This window comes from Silurus aristotelis (assembly GCF_946808225.1).
Source record: "Silurus aristotelis genome assembly, chromosome: 18".
In the NCBI taxonomy this organism is placed as follows: domain Eukaryota; kingdom Metazoa; phylum Chordata; class Actinopteri; order Siluriformes; family Siluridae; genus Silurus; species Silurus aristotelis.
The window spans coordinates 12,989,430-13,002,685 of record NC_139591.1 but is presented as its reverse complement, the minus strand read 5'-3'; the positions used below and the strand labels follow the sequence as shown (position 1 = coordinate 13,002,685).

Below are 13,256 nucleotides of genomic sequence, written 5' to 3'. Positions count from 1 at the left end.
TAATGGAGCTGGCTTTGTGCACAAGGGCATTGTTATGTTGAAACAGGTTTGGGACTCATAGTTCAAGTAAAGAGAAAACTTGATGCTATTAGCCATCCTATGCAATTGTGCTCCTCCAACTTTGTGCTAACAGTTTAGAATTATCTAGTCATATGGGGCTATATGACTGGATATTTCAGGTGTCCCAGTAACCTTTGTCCATATTTTCCCATCCCAGCACAGATCACTTCAAAACATTATATAAAATAAAAAATTAAAAAGTCATACCACAGGTTTCTCTTTAAATATTTACTATTTCCACAAAGCTGTAAAAGTTTGGATTTTGCATTAGAATAATGAAACCATGCTACGTTGCAATTTCTCTACCCCTTGGGGCCAGCTCTGTTGCCATGGAAACCTTGAACTGGCTGTTTGAAGTCGATGTACAAAACCACAGCATTGCTTAAGGTTTGCTTATTTCAGCATTAATTCATTTTATAATTATTTAAGCATCTGACAAGAATCAGTGTTTCTTTTGTGTATGTATGGAAGCACATGAGCCAAATGAGGATGGGGTGGAGGAGCGTGTGTGGCATTCATCCCAGCGCTGGGGTGGATACAGTTTAGCTATAGTGTTACTTCCTGTTGGCTGCTGCTTGCCTTCTCATTTTCTCACCTCAGCTGCTTTGACTTATTGCGACGGAATGTCAGATTAAGGTGTGCCTTTCCCGTTGCAGCCAGCAGATGAAGGAGAAAATTGCTTTAGTGTGATTGTGTAAGGAAGCCACATCCTAAACAAATGATAGCCTGAATCCACACACCTCTCTCGCTGACACCTAAAAGGTCACATCCCTGATCTCTTGCTGTTCCTCAGGCTTTGTTTTCTTTGGACAGAAAACACTTCTTGAAAAAAGAGGAAACTGCAGCACGGGTTAGTGTTAAGGCAAGGTATCCACCCTCGTGTTAACGCCAGCCAGTTTAAATAAATGATTTCTGAGCTCAGGCCAAACTGGTGAACTCCCTTCACCTAGCCAAAGAAAGCATTCCTGCTTCTGACAAAGACAAACACTAGGTGCGATCTCTGCCGCACTTCTAACGTACATTAATGGTGCTGTGATCGGGGGTGCAAACAATGAAAAAAAAATTACAACAAAAAAAGAAGTGAGGAATTTTACATGAATTCGTTCAACACTCTTTTGCATGGGCTTGCATATGTGTGGAAAGCACTCAAACACATTTGTTCTTCTGAGTCACTGTTGCTTGTCACACTTGGTTTGAAGAGTTTTCTTAAGACTTTACCACACTTTGGGGCGTAAATCAGATTTTTAGGTGTAAGAACATATTTTCACTTGTCAGTGTGTTCGCCACTATAAAATACTATGGCGCACAAGCCATTAGTGTTTATGACTCTGTGCTAGAACAAATCTCTCTCTAGGCAAATCCACTGAGAGCTGAAGTGTGTTAGCTAGTACTGACACCAAGCAACTCCGAAGCTTGATTATTTTCCTATAAAGGCATGTACTCAGCATTTTATTCCCCTTATCAAACAGCAGTTTGCAAATAATTTATGTAAACATTTAGTGTCGTGGAACATCCTTAAGACTGTTTATTTCCTGTTATCACCCATTACTCTATCTCTTTATGTGGAGCCATGCAAGAGCCAAACAGCACTTTAATAACATTAATCAACAGCTCTTATTGCTCCTTATCAGAAGGTTATAGCAGATCGCATAATATATGACCTAAATGTATGCTCTCAGAGATATATAGATATTTTATACATATATGATTACATTTACAGTGCTTGCAAAAATATTGGTATTTTATAGATTTTTAGACACATCCTTTCCTTTTGTTTACAGTATTTGCAGCATACTAGGTAATTTAACAATATGAAGATTTACTTTGACTAAACAAATATATAAATGTGCAGATGTTAAAACTCTTCTAAATTTCTTGAAAAATCCTCCCTTTGCATGAGTAACAAGTTTACAAACAGGTTTCTGCATCCAGACAGTTTCTTCAAATATGGAGCTGAAATAGTTTGCCATATCTATTGTAAAACTTCTTTATTTGTTGGATAATTCTTTTCCACCTTGCAATCCAGTTAATTAAAGAGCAGTTCAGTAGGATTTAGGTCTGGTGACTGCACAAGCTGTTCCATGATAGATAACACTCCAGCTGACTATATGCTCTCTAAATAATGTGTACAAGAGTTTGGAGATGTATATATATATATATATATATATATATATATATATATATATATATATATATATATATATATATATATATAACCCCAATTCCAAAAAAGGTGGGACACTGTACAAACTGTGAATAAAAAAGGAATTCAATAATTTACAAATCTCATAAACTTATATTTTATTTACAATAGAATATAGATAACATATCAAATATTGAAAGTGAGACATTTTGAAATGTTATGCCAAATATTGGCTCATATTGGATTTCATGAGAGCTGCACATTACAAAAAAGTTGGGACAGGTAGCAATAAGAGGCTGGAAAAGTTAAATGTACATATAAGGAACAGCTGGAGGACCAATTTGCAACTTATTAGGTCAATTGGCAACATGATTGGGTAAAAAAGAAAATCTCAGCGTGGCAGTGTCTCTCAGAAGTCAAGATGGGCAGAGGATCACCAATTCCCCCAATGCTGCGGCAAAAAATAGTGGAGCAATATCAGAAAAGAGTTTCTTAGAGAAAAATTGCAAACAGTTTGAAGTTATCATCATTTACAGTGCATAATATCATCCAAAGATTCAGAGAATCTGGAACAATCTCTGTGCATAAGGGTCAAGGCCTGAAAACCATACTGGATGCCCGTGATCTTCAGGCCCTTAGACAGCACTGCATCACATACAGGAACGCTACTGTAATGGAAATCACAACATGGGCTCAGGAATACTTCCAGGAAACATTGTCACTGGAAACACTGTTGTAAACATGTCCTTGTCCCAACTTTTTTGAGATGTGTTGATGCCATGAAATTTAAAACCAACTTATTTCTCCCTTAAAATGATACATTTTCTCAGTTTAAAACATTTGATATGTCATCTATGTTGTATTCTGAATAAAATATTGAAATTTATTGAAACCTCCACATGCATTCTGTTTTTATTCACAATTTGTACAGTGTCCCAAATCGGGTTTGTGTGTATATAGATAGATAGATAGATAGATAGATAGATAGATAGATAGATAGATAGATAGATAGATAGATAGATAGATAGATAGATAGATAGATAGATAGATAGATAGATAGATAGATAGATATAGATAGAATATGCTTTCAGTCATTGTCTTTTAGGTTGAAGTTGGTTTTAATTAACTCCAGCGCAGATGGAATTGCATGGCTTTGAACTATGGATTGGTAGCCATTTTGGTTCAGTTTTTCTGACACCTGGAAAAACAATCTCAAGACTTTCCTGCTCCAAAGCAACCCCAAAGTATTAAACCTCCACTTCTATGTTTGACTATAAGTGTGAGGCAGTCTGCTAACATTTTCTTTCCTGTTCTCTTTCAAATATGTCAAATCTGGATTCATCTGTCCAAATAACTTTTTTCACTCATTCACTGTCACATCCTTTGTGCTAATAATTTTTAAGATATGCAATACATATCAATGGGAGACAGCAATACCCAATCCAACTAAAGCAATTAGTTTTGTCACGAAAGTGTTTAAAAAAAACCACAGAATCTCGTGTCAGGCTGCAATTTCCAGTCTTTAACAATTTTCTGTCTCATCTCTCAACCACCAGGGCCTCCACTTTTCTCTCTCTCTCTCTCTTTCCTTGTTTATAGATGTCACAAAAGTGCCTTGCATGCAGGGAAGTGTGTTTGAACCTGTATGAGCTGACTTGACAAGAAAGAGGACTTATTACAATAAGAGAAGCAGGTGCCCTTTACTTGATTTTAATACTGATAAAGATTTTGTTAAAGTAGGGCCTCTTTAGCTGTAAATCTGTGTTTGTAAGATTACTCTCACTACTCCCATTATTACTCTGTGCTTAGGTGTCTCAAACTTTCTTTACCCAGGTATCCCTTCAAATACAGAATAAACACCAATAAAACAAACGCAAACTTTGTACGGATTTTATTTTGTTTGTTTGTTTATTTAAAACATCATACATTGCAAATACAAAATATAAAATTATAAAAAAAGTTTTATTATTCAAATTTCAATTTACAGAACATTAGCAAAGCTTAATATTATTTTTAGAACCATTCCTTGACCTGCAAAACAAGCTAATAATTGTCAAAATGTAAAAAATATAAGAAAAAAAACAAAAGAAAACATGCTCCTGAGAGCATACAAATGAAAACTAGCATGAAAGAATGATGAATGATGCCTCCTGGAGGCGGAATGAAATAATTCAATGGTATATACATTTAAAAGCTGATTTAGAAAAAAAAACATTTGAGTATTGGTGAGTGCCTGGTACTAACTAATCCTGATATCCTCACATAATTAAGACAACAGAGTCAAAATAGTGACAAATTTTACAATTTGTGTCAAATATTCAATATGAAGTCTATTTGAATTGCAGTGTCAGATTCTTGCATAACCTAAATTGTTTGGTCTAATTGTTGTGCTCAATTCCTATGGCAATAAATTCCTACATGATTTGAGAAAAGAGTAAGAAATAGCTAACAATTTTACCTTTAGGGAAAAAACAAGTAAAAAAAAATTTTATTAAATGTTTGATCAGCAAACTTCCTAAATATGACTAACAAGCTGCAGCACTGTGCCTAAACTGTGAAGTTCATCATGATAGCTATTTTGCAACTATTTTAATTATTTTGCAAGCATAAGCAAATAAAACATCTGGAGGAGTTGTAAGGTATAGGAAGTTCTGTGAAAGCAGCAATCGGGGTGTGGACTGCAGAGGACGTGGGTGGGAATGGGGGGTTTGGGGGAAAGCTGTATATCCTGATGGAAAGCGTTGGGAAAAGTGTGGCGGGGGCTTCCTACCCAGAGAGATCGCAAGCTTGGAGAACAATGCTGTGAAAAGCTGCCAACACCCACAGCAGGTCCCTGCGGAGCAAACCGTCATCCATCAACGCTAGGACGTTCTGAGACAGGCATGTCCAGCGCCTTTGCTGTGTGTAAATGCTTGCTTTTACAGCTGATCTCAGATCGTTTTTTAACCACCAACTATGAAATCAGTGTCAGGCTTCACAGTCAGTTGTTCAATTCTGCAGCTTTCAGAGGGTGTGAACAATGTTCACTGGTTCTAATTAAACACGTTCAATAAGCCTGCAGAAAAGCCTGATGCTGCTGGCAGGAACACACCCACCCCCCACCACCACCAACAATGTGAGCAACTGTGATAAGCATTGAGTTTGGAGAGTATAGCCTCAATGTAAACACTGTTAAACAGAAAACATTTGATAGGTGCAAAATTCAAAGGCACGCTTTTGGTGAAGGCTTCTATCATAGATACAAGGTTTTAACTAAGATTAGTTCGGAGCTAACGCATTTAACACAATTCAATTCAATTATTTTTTTTTTTGTTTTCAAGATTATTCATACTTTTTTCAGGTGTATCCTGGGTTCACATTTTTTTGAAGACTGGATATATTGCTTTTTTTTTTATTGTTTTTAAAAAAGTTCTTGGCAAAGTAGTGGTGATGTTGCTATATGCTAGACTTGCATAATCTTGGGTAAATAGACAGACTTTAATAACTTCTCATAAACAGGTGTAACATTCAGATTAGTAAACTACATCTTCAATCTTAACATGTAGGAAGTTGCTTTCAAAATTAAGCATTAGAGTATTTGAATGTTAAACATTGGCCTTGAGAAGGTTTTTTTTTTTTTTTATTATTACAAATAATTCAATTCAATTCAATTCATTTTTATTTGTATAGCGCTTTTAACAATGAACATTGTCTCAAAGCAGCTTTACACAGATAATGTGGTGATTAAAAATGAATACGTTCTTTATGAGTAAGTTTGTCCCTGATGAGCAAGCCGGTGGCGACTGTGGCAAGGAAAAACTCCCCGAGATGGCATAAGGAAGAAACCTTGAGAGGAACCAGACTCAAGAGGGAACCCATCCTCATCTGGGTTACACCAAATGTCCATTTGTGGCAGATATACAATGTTGCGGGGTGCAGTGATGATGATCAAAAGCGAAATGTATTCCTGAATCAGTGTAGGAGACTGTTGACATCAACTACAGTCCAATCCATCCTCAAAGCTCCCGTTCTTACTCCCGAATTTCATGGAACCACCCAAGGCGTTGATGACAAACCTACCCCAGCTGCACAGAGTGGCCTCCAGTCAAAGAGAACACTATCCAGAGGCAGGCCTGGATGAAGTGGGAAGATCCACGGAGGGGAGAGGGGCAGGAACAGTGGTCACTGGAGCCTCAGGAGCATGTATAACTCAACCGAGAGAGAGAGAGAGAGAGAGAGAGAGAGAGAGAGAGAGAGAGAGAGAGAGAGAGAGAGAGAGAGGGTGAGAGAGAGAAAGAGATAGAGAGAGAGAGAGAGAGAGAGAGAGAGAGAAAAGAGGGTGACAGGAAGAGAAGGATATGGATTATTATGTGTACCTATTGTTGCATGAGAGTTAAAGTCACTGTGCAGTTTGGACTCCGGCAAGACTCGCTATGGCAGCATAACTAAAAGGGAGAACCAGAAGGCAACACAGACATGAGGGATCTCTGGGATAAGAGACGACCCACCACACCACCGTCAACAAACCTGAGTGAACGCGTGAATGTGAGGGGACGACAGCGTACAAATATCCCAGTACACCAAACACTCTATATCCATGTTCCCTCCAGATCTGAGCCTTTACCTGAGAAAAAAATCTACTGATTAAAGGCTTGACTGAATAAATATGTTTTCAACCTCGACTTAAACACTGAGACTGTGTCTGAGTCCCGAACACTGATAGGAAGGCTGTTCCATAACTGCGGGGCTTTATAAGAGAAAGATCTGCCCCCTGCTGTAATCTTCATTATTGGAGGAACCAACAGATAGCCAGCACCTTTTGATCTAAGTAGGCGTGGAGGATCATACTGGTACAGAAGTTCACTCAGATATGGCGGTGCGAGACCCTTAAGTGCTTTATATGTCAGTAGTAGTATTTTATAATCAAGCCCTTTTCCAGAGCAACTTACACTTACCTTATTTGTAAAACTAAGCAGTTGAGGGTTAAGTGCTTTGCTCAAGGGCCAAGAAGCAGCAGCTTGGGGTGCTAGGATTTGAACTCACAACCTTTCTTTTAAAAAAGCTCTTAATCACTGAGTTACCGCTTAATGCGATATACAAAATCATGCAATATACTTTATATGAACAAAAGTGTTAAGGCACCTAACTGAGCCCTATGTGGTTCCCCAAACTATAAGCAAACCACTAGCACAATGTTGGAGACAAACACAATTGTATTGAATGTCTTTGGATGTGATTGTGGATGTCCCTGTGCACAAAGTTAGTTAAACCATATGGTTTACATGGTTTAAAGTGAAAAATATGCCATAGAGCTCTAAACTCAACCATATTGAGCATGTTTGAGATGAATTGGAACAATGTTGCACCCCAGGCCGCCTCAACGTACGTCAGTGCTTGACTTTACTAACACCCTTATGGCTGAATGAGCACAAATCCCCATAGGCACACTCCAAAATCTAGTTGAAAGAATGGAGGTAATTATAACCACAAATGGGAACTAAATGAGCAATATTATAAAAAATAAAGCACTTAGGAATTTATGGTTAGGTGTCCACAAACCTTTACCCATATAGTGTGTAGTCAATGTAAACGTAGGTATGAGTGTGTAATATTTAGTGAAATAAAATATACTTGATATGAAATGCCCATGCTTTAAATGTGTGGTAATCACAAATCACAGTATAATATTAATGAGCTTGTGTTTCTTTTCGGCTTCTCCCGTTAGGGGTCGCCACAGCGGATCCTCCGCACGTTTGATTTGGCACATGTTTTACGCTGGATGCCCTTCCTAACGCAACCCTCCCCAATTTATCCGGGCTTGGGACCGGCACTAAGAGTGGCTGGGGATGGTTCCCTGACCGGGAATCGAACCCGGGTCGCAGCGGTGGGAGCGCTGCATCTTAACCACTAGACCACCAGGGGACCTTTAATGAGCTTGTGTTATTATTTCTATATTAACAACTGAAAGAAGAAAAAATCTCTGGTATGTGCTGTTATAGAAAAACAATCAACATCATGCCTTGGTCATAGCCAATTTCATTCTTTACTTAGTAAAATAAAATAAATAAAACATACCATATATACACACTGACATTAAATAATAATAATACTGATAATAATAATATTGCTATATGTTTATGTAAATGGCCATAAATGCATGTTTTTTTAATATTTTTATAAGTATAAAATCTTAAATTATGCTTAAGTAGTATAAAAGGAAAACTACAATTAGCTATATATAATATTGTATATAGTATACACCATAATGAAGGAATAATAAAATAAGTATTACACAGGTGATAAACCTTTGTACACTGCTACAAGGACTACGGTGATGTGACCTGCATTATAAATGGTTTCCGGGATGTTTAAACACATGCAAATAGCTTAAGTTTGAGAGGCAGAGCTAAGCTTATTGGTGTGCTTTTGGCTTAGCATAGATTCCATGCCTTTAGCAGTGCACTCATTTATTTATTTATTTTTTATCCCAGTGCTCTAGGCACATGAAGTACATGAAGTACACCTTGATGAACATGATCCTTGTCTGAAATGATGTTTCTAAATGTCACCACTCTGTAATTTTTTGCTTCTTATGTTAATTTTAAATCTAAGGATCTTTCCTAGCTATATAATGGGGTTATGGGAGAAACAGCTTCTAGGTATTCACAAATTAAACCTCAAATTAAATGCATGTTAAAGTCAGCATCTTGATTTTCCTTTCAGAAAATTCTCACATTGTAATAATAGAATCGGATATGTATTATCAGAATGACTTCCTCTGAAGCCGTTTTTGTTGTCTGTAGATGTTTAAATTTAGGTCACACAGTCTCACTATTGTCCCTAAAACCGGTTCTCAAGGGAAGGATACAGTGACTGGACCTCAGGAATTCATGGGCCATGTGCAATGTCACGTTCTAATAGACGATACTGCCAAAATACGTGTGTACATGCATGCTGTTGTGCTGTTGTCATTAATACCTGCTCATAGTTCTATTAATAGCAATAGGGAAGAATACTAGCTAGAAAAAGGAGAACAAAAACAGAAATAATAATGAAACTTGATAAAACCAAGGCTTGTACTTGCTTCCTACTATTTAACTTGAAAAAGTGCATACTGAAACAATTTATAATTGCTATACGTTGACATAGCTCATGCAGGTAATTTGCTAATCTGATGTAAGGAGTCTTCAGTGTCAAAGTTTTATTATGGGGTTTTTCCAACGAAAGAATTCAGAACAGGGTTAGTGTTTTCTTTGCAAAGCCATCAGAGGAAAACAATGCTGAAATAGTTGTGATTGATGTTAGAGAGAACTAACTAACTTTTAACTTATAGGAAAAAATAATACATTTTATAGTAGATACCAGTAGTTTTTCTTAATGTTTTAGTCTTTACATAAATAATTTATTCAGAAAAACAAACTATCACCATACTTTTTACATTACTATTACTACTACTACTTCTACTATTACTACTACTACTGCTACTACTACTACTACTATTACTACCATTTCTATTACTATTACTATTACTACTACTACTACTACCATTACTATTACTACTACTACTACTACTATTACTACCATTTCTATTACTATTACTATTACTACTACTACTACTACCATTACTATTACTACTACTACTACTACTACTATTACTACCATTTCTATTACTATTACTACTACTACTACTACTACTACCATTACTATTACTACTACTACTACTATTACTACCATTTCTATTACTATTACTACTACTACTACTACTACTACTACTACTACTACTACTACTACCATTACTATTACTACTACTACTACTACTACTACTACTACCATTACTACTACTACTACTACTACTACTACTACTACTACTACTACTACTACTACTACTATTACTACCATTACCATTACTATTACTACTACTACTACTACTACTACTACTACTACGACTACTACTACTACCATTACTATTACTATTACTACTACTACTACTACTACTCACATTGTTATTACTACTACTACTACTACTACTACTACTACTACTACTACTACTACTACTATTACTTTTACTACTACTTCTACTACTACTACTACTATTACTATTACTACAACTACTACTATTACTATTACTACTACTACTACTACTACTACTACTACTACTATTACTATTACTACTACTACTACTACTACTACTACTACTACTACTACTATTACTATTACTATTACAACTACTACTACTACTACTACTACTACTACTACTACTACTACTACTACTTCTACTACTGACTACGGCTGCTAATCATCATCATTATCATAGACAGACAGCCTGAAATCATCTAAGGATTGTGGAATTAATGGTCACATAAACACTCTTTTCACTTTCAGTTAAGATGATCTTCCCTGTCCCTCATGTGATCATGATGTAGCCAAGCCATCTGTTCATTTATATTACTTTTATTTAATTTAATTTATTTCATTAAAATAACTAAAATGACCAAATTGCCATTTCTGCTATGTGGGTAGATATAAAATTCTATGTGTGCTAGTTCATATATAATTTGAACACAGCTAACACTAGCAAAAAGGTCAGTACTTGGCTCATATAGTTTTTTCTTTCTTTCTGTGTTGCTGCAGGTCAGCTTGCCTTTAGAGAATGTCAGAGGAGGTCAGGTATACAATGCCGAATTAAAAAAGCTTTGACAGTGCTCTGCATTCTTAAGCACCGTTACGGGCAGACTTTTTGGCTGGCAAATCATACTGATGTGCTCAATTTCAGTCTCTGCTATGTTTTATATTCGGCTCAAGAGCTCTTACCACAAGACCTCGATGTGGCTACTGCAAATATGTACAGTAAAAAAAATTACATTACACCTGCTCAACTCTCGGTGGATTATTTGCAGCACCTCAGCAGAACACTTGAGTGACATTTTAAAAAGCAGGGATATGGACTTTATTACATCCAGGGTAGAGTGGTGTGCGATCAGGTGCACCAACAAGGGACTGACACTCGACCTTCATTCATTTTCTTCCCAGTCAATGGCAGGTTGATTACTATGCTGTTCACACATCAGTCTTTACCGGATGTAGACCACCCAAAAGATTGCTTGTGATTGGCCAGCTGAGGGAAAGAGAGAGAAAGAGCAAGAGAAAGAGTGTGAGAGAGAGAGAGAGAGAGAGAGAGAGAGAGAGAGAGAGAGAGAGAGAGAGAGAGAGAGAGAGAAGAGCTGCATCTGCAGTCTACTCACGTCACCTTACTCTGCGCAGCAACACGACAAGAGTTGACGTCAAATTCAGCTCCTTCACTGAAGGTAAACAGCTTTAATTCCTCCCAGGAGTTCAAGGTCCAAATAAACTTTTTTTTTAATCGTAATAAAAAGACAGATTTTTTTGGTCAGATTTTTGGTTTAAAATTATAGACAGAGCAAAAAAAAAACAGACTTCAAGTTATGATTTCCTTATAATAACAAATAATTTTACTATAATTAATATGATACATGTTCAAGAAATGGTGGATTTTGGTGTAAAATTGCTTTACATGTCACAAAAATAAATTGCATCAATTGATTGCACACTGTGAATAAATAATGATGAAAAACTAAATCCAGCATGGCAGCATTCCAATTAAATGGGTTGTGGTTTAAGTTTGTTTGATCGGCTCTGTGTGAAAATCACAAAGCAGACAAAAGGGTTTTAAAGCACTGACTTCAAGAGCAGCGAGGCTCTTCTTGCATAACAATTCAATTCAATTCAATTCATTTTTATTTGTATAGCGCTTTTAACAATGAACATTGTCTCAAAGCAGCTTTACACAGATAATGTGGTGATTAAACATAAATATGTTCTTTGTAAGTATGTTTGTCCCTGATGAGCAACTGTGGCAAGGAAAAAATGGCATAAGGAAGAAACCTTGAGACTCAAGAGGGAACCCATCCTCATCTGGCTTGCACCAAAGGTCCATTTGAAGCAGATATACAATGCTGCGGAGTACAGTGATGACGATCAGAAGCAAACTGCACTCCCGAGTCAGTGCAGCAGACCGCCGACACCAACTACAGTCCAATCCATCCTCAAAGCACCTGTTCTACTCCGGAATTACATGGAACCACCCAAGGTGTTGATGAGAGACCGTCCCAAGCTGCACAGAAGTGTGAAGTTCCACGGAGGGGAGAGGGGCAGGAACAGTGATCACTGGAGCCTCAGGAGCACCAAAGAGAGAGAGAGAGAGAGAGAGAGAGAGAGAGAGAGAGAGAGAGAGAGAGAGAGAGGGAGAGAGGGTGACGGGAAGATAAGGATATGGATTATTAGGTGTCCCTATTGGTGTATGAAAGTTAATGTCACTGTGCAGTTTGGACTCCGGCAAGACTTGCTATGGCAGCATAACTAAAAGGGAGAACCAGAAGGTAACACAGACATGAGGGATCTCTGGGATAAGAGACGACCCACCACACCACCGTCAACAAACCCGAGTGAACGTGTGAATGTGAGGGGACGACAGCATACACATATACCAGTTCAACCAACACTCTATATCCATGCTCCCTCCAGATCTGCTCCTTTACCTAAGAAAAATCTACTGATAAAAGGCTTGACTAAATAAATAAGTTTTCAACCTCGACTTGAACACTGAGACTGTGTCTGAGTCCCGAACACTGGTTGGAAGGCTGTTCCATAACTGTGGGGCTTTATAAGAAAAAGATCTCCCCCCTGCTGTAGTCTTCATTATTTGAGGAACCAACAGATAGCCTGCACCTTTTGATCTAAGTAGGCGTGGAGGATCATACTGGTACAGAAGTTTACTCAGATACTGCGGTGCGAGACCGTTAAGTGCTTTATACGTCAGTAGTAATATTTTATAATCAATGCAAGATTTGATTGGGAGCCAGTGTAGACTGATTAAAACAGGGGTGATGTGGTCATATTTCCTAGATCTAGTGAGGACTCTTGCTGCTGCATTCTGAACTAACTGAAGCTTATTTATGCACTTACTCGCACACCCAGATAGTAAAGCGTTACAGTAGTCTAATCTAGAAGTAACAAAAGCATGAACTAGTTTTTCTGCATCCTGTAATGACATCAT

At 37.3% G+C, this 13,256-nt stretch overlaps 1 long non-coding RNA gene across 1 annotated transcript in view; it reads right to left on the bottom strand.

Moving 5' to 3' along the window:
• The window catches only part of LOC310741499, an 89,823-nt gene extending 77,416 nt beyond the window's left edge, over positions 1 to 12,407 (bottom strand). Inside the window, exon 1 of the long non-coding RNA XR_014537976.1 lies at positions 12,256 to 12,407. This is a non-coding gene — a long non-coding RNA (uncharacterized lncRNA). The remainder of the gene's footprint in view (positions 1 to 12,255) is intronic.
• Positions 12,408 to 13,256: the final 849 nt, after the last annotated feature.